This window comes from Gambusia affinis, linkage group LG22 (assembly GCF_019740435.1).
Source record: "Gambusia affinis linkage group LG22, SWU_Gaff_1.0, whole genome shotgun sequence".
Classification (NCBI taxonomy): Eukaryota; Metazoa; Chordata; class Actinopteri; order Cyprinodontiformes; family Poeciliidae; genus Gambusia; species Gambusia affinis.
Genome location: NC_057889.1, coordinates 20879695 through 20884346, shown reverse-complemented (window position 1 = coordinate 20884346; position 4652 = coordinate 20879695). Strand labels below are relative to the sequence as shown.

The 4652-nt window shown below is 41.5% G+C and overlaps 1 long non-coding RNA gene across 1 annotated transcript; it reads right to left on the bottom strand.

Moving 5' to 3' along the window:
* Window positions 1–666: 666 nt before the first annotated feature.
* On the bottom strand, window positions 667–1327 carry LOC122825491. The gene is made up of 2 exons (XR_006369649.1): window positions 1149–1327; window positions 667–753 (listed from the first exon to the last, which is right to left on the bottom strand). It is a non-coding gene; the product is annotated as an uncharacterized LOC122825491 (long non-coding RNA).
* Between the last annotated feature and the right edge of the window lie 3325 nt (window positions 1328–4652).

Here is a 4652-nt window from a genome sequence, read left to right as displayed (position 1 = left end):
TGAATTTTGGAGAAAAGTGAAAATGTTTTATTTGCCATTAATGGTACACAGACATTGAAAACAAAAGTAAAAATCTGATTTATACTTCGTGGCAGTTTACCAGAAAAAAAAAAACGCTCATCTCTGAGCACCAAATTAATAAGTTATATTATTGTTTATAAAATATAAGTTCTTTTGAAATACTTCTTATATGCTTAGACAACAAATTTAGAGTTTGTAAACTTTGAAAACCTAAAATATCTAATGTTTACATTGTGGCCCTTGGTTACAAGAAAACACTGTCATCTCTTAGCAACAGCTTAACAACAAATATTGTTATTGTTCAAAGAACATAAGATTTTCTCTGCTCTTTTGAAACACTACGTATAATACTTAAAAATCGTCACTTTGGTGAATTTTACAGAAAAGTTAGTCTGTTTTTTTTTTTTTTTTATCGTTGATGGTAGATATAGTCTAAAACAGAAATTGAACATAAAAGTAAAAATCTTATTTATGCTTTGTGACAGTTTATTACCAGCAAAAGAAAAAACGCTCTTTTCATAGCACCAAATTAATAAGTACTATTATTGTTTATAAAACATAAGTCATTTTGAAATACTGCTTGTATGCTTATGTAACAGCTTCCTTTTTACCGGTCCTGTCATACAGACTCGCGTGGACAGTGGGTTGGATTGTAAGTGGTTTATTTTACAACCTGCAATGAGTGGTCGACAAAAACATCCCGTCAGCCTCCCCTACTAGTCCACCTGTTCTCTGTGTACACATAAGAGTGCAAAACCGTCTGTGTCAAATGATTATTACAATGAAGTTTATCAACATATTTTCTCTATAACATGCGATCGTATAGTGATTATACTTAATAATACATCTTTAATATAAATCCCATACAATTTCATCTTTCTTCTATAAACAAAACAATCTAGAAAAACAAACACAGATAGCAATCAAAATTAATCATTAAATTACTAAATAGCACCCTCTAGTGCTTAACAGAAAATAACGGCCATGTTGTCATGAAAACAGCTAATAAACAAACTAACAAATAGGCAAACATAACTGACAAACAGGCTAATACAACTGACAAACTGACAAACGTAACTGACAAACTGACAAACATAACTGACACATCAAATTATTTACACTTTTACCTGCAATGAGTGGTCGACAAAAACATCCCGTCAGCCTCCCCTACTAGTCCACCTGTTCTCTGTGTACTGCAACAACACTCCAATTTAGTCCCCGAACAAAATCACAAAAACAAGTCAGAGGAGAACCAGACCTGATGACTTACCACATAAGAGTGCAAAACCGTCTGTGTGGAATTTCCGGTTTCTCTTATTTATAGGCAACCAGTAGAGGCGCCAAACACCACTCATCCCAAGGCAGTTATAAAATATATACAAAGATGTTTACCAAACACATTTTAGCAAGAATTTCAACTTTTGTATCTAATATCCGTTACATACACCCCCCTGAAATTCTGCTAAATATGAAAAGTAATATTTCGGATCGAACAAAACAAAAACAAACAAACAAATTAAAAAATGTGTGTACCAAGGGGAAAGCAAAAAGAAAGTGTGCAACACTAGGAACAAAACTGTGTATACTTGTCAGTGTAAAAACTCTCCCAAAAAGGAGTATGTAAAGAAAGGAGGCGATCAAACTCCTAGCTAAACACAGACTCAAAGGTGCCCATTACGCCTCTGAAATGTAAACAATGTTCCTGTGATCCTAAAAGTACTACTCAAGCACTTCAATGCTTAATACTGTCCTAACTCTGTTACTTAAATTGAAAATGCATTTGAAAAAAACTGAATCAGGGAACTAACAGATACGGCAGATAAAGAAGTCTCATCTACTGTTTGATTGTTCATCTCACAAATAAGACGTCTGGGGGGCCTAATGGAACTACGGTCCCTAAGAATACGACGGTCCAGCTGTGTGGAAACAGTCTGGGTTAAGGAGTCTGGAAGGGCAGTGTCTGAACAGTCACCGTCTGGAGTAGCTGTCACAGGGGTGTCAATGTCTATGAGGAGTTTGTCAGGAGAGGGCACGTCTGGATGGACAGAGTTGGTAGGGGTTATTACCATGTCTGGGCAATGTTTTGGATCTTTTATATCATCGACTGTTGAGTGGCCAATATTGTGGACAGGAATCGGGTGACTGGTTGGACTGGATGTAACAACTGGGAGAGAGTCAGACTGGATGGCACAGGATTCCCGGTCAAGTGAGTCGTCATCATCTGAATGGGTTCCATCATCGCCAGACTGCATCAGCCAATTGACTGTGCGGACATCACTGTCCTCCATTACATCAGGTACATCTGGATATAGACCACTTCCATGCATAGCAGCAGTACTGTCAGATTCATGGTCTCCAGCACTCTCACATGGCAAGAAGCTAACAGAGAGTAGCAGATTTCTGTGGACAACTCTCTCTCTGCCCGTTAGGACATCCTTAACTTTGTAGACATTGATATCAGGCTTCACTGATATGACCTCATAAGGGGTAGATTCCCACTTGTCTGCAATCTTGCGTTTTCCTGGCACTCCTCTGTTGGCGATCAGTACTCTGTCTCCAATGACGAGAGGTGATCCCTTGAACTTGCGGTTGTATAGATTGGCATGGCGAGTCTGTTCCTTGAGACTGTTTTTCTGCACAATCTGAGCAGCCTCGTGTAGATCTTTCTTTAGGTGAGAAACAAAATCTGAGTAGTTGACAACAATATCATTGTTGAGGGCATGTTGAAACATCACATCAACAGGTAGACGAGGGATCCTTCCAAACACCAGGTAGAATGGTGCAAACCCTGTTGTCTCATGCTCTGTGCAGTTATAGCAAAAGGTTAGTAGCTGCAGTATTTGTGGCCATTTTGCTTTTGGCTGAGGGGGAAGGGATCTGATCATGTCTCCCAGAGTCCTGTTGAATCTCTCTGCGATACCATTCCCCATGGGGTGATAAGGGGTTGTATGGGATTTCTGTATCCCAGCCATCTCTAGAAGTTCTTTGATTAGCTTGCTCTCAAAGTTGGCCCCTTGATCAGAATGTATACGGCGAGGAAACCCATAAATGAGAAAGAAGTTGTTCCAGAGACGACGAGCAACTTCCTTGGCAGTCTGATTCTTGCAGGGAAAGGCGTGTGCCATCTTGGAGAAATGATCGGTCACAACTAGAACATCCACAGACTTGTTCCCTTGCTCAGCAGTCCAAAAGTCTATGCAGACTAATTCCATAGGCTCAGTAGTGACTATGTTTTGAAGTAGCGCACGGCTGTGTGGTTCCGGTGTCTTCCCTACAATGCAGCGCTGGCAGGACCGAACATAGTTCATTATATCGTGGCCCATGCCACTCCAGAAAAATCTTTGCCTCGCCAGGGACAAGGTACGGTGCTGGCCTTGGTGACCCGCTGCATCATGGAGACCATGGAGAACTTTCTGCTTCATTGAGTCAGGTACTATGAACTGGAGGATTTTCTTATTCATGTGAGGATCTTTCCTTGCCTTGTACAGCATGCCATTCTGTATGGTGAGTCTGGTCCAGTGTTTCAGTAGCTTAATCACGCTTCGTGATTCATTAGCCCTTTCACGTTTGGTAGGTCTTCTATGTCTCTGTACATAGTACATGGCTCTGCTGATTGTGTTGTCAGACTCCTGCCAATTGATAAGCTGGCTCTGTGGGAATGAAGACGACTGGTTTTCATCCAGCAGAAAATTGGGGTCAACACCAGTTCCCATCATATGACTCACACCTCCGCTGGACTGAACATTGAGGATGGCAGCAACTTCCTCTGCTGAGACTGAGCCTTTTGTGTTTGGTGGAACTGTATCTTGAACTGGCTCATTTGGCATCTCACTACTATCATCTACAACAGCTTGACAGTTGTTGGACACTCTGAAGACATCCTGTACGAGTCTGTCATTCACACTGTTAACCTGGTCCAACAGCGAGGTATATGGCTCATTTATGAGGCGATGACCCACACATGATTGGACAAATGGCTCACGGCTCAAGGCGTCTGCAACAATGTTCTTTGGGCCAGGGATGTATTTTAGGTCAAAATCATATGCAGCAAGCTTTGCCACCCACCGCTGTTCACACGCGTCAAGTCTGGGTTTGGTCAGAATATATGTCAATGGATTATTGTCAGTCCATATGGTGAAGTGTCTGCCCTTCAACCAATGGCTGAATTTGTCTATACTGCCCATTTCAAGGCAAGAAATTCAAGGCGGTGTGCAGGGTAGTTCAGTTGAGAGGATGAAAGAGTTTTACTTGCAAAGGCAACTGGCCTGGCCACTGTTCCACCAGGTGGTAGTTGTGACAGGACAGCTCCAATCCCATCAAAAGATGCGTCGACAGCCAGAATGAATGGGGCCTTGAAATCTGGGTGTGCTAGAGTGACTCTTGTCATGAGGTCATGTTTCAGTGTTTCAAAAGCAGTCTGGCATGCATCTGTCCAATCAGCAGGTGTCAACTTCACATGACCTTTCCTTTTGACAGGTTTGCGACCTCTTTTGTGTTTGTTTTGAGCATCCAGTCCAGCTGTTAGTTTAAACAGTGGTTTTGCCTTTGCAGAACATGCCTCAATGAAGCTTTGATAATACATCACCATGCCTAGATAAGATCTGATTTTGCTAGGGCAAGGTGTTTTTCCA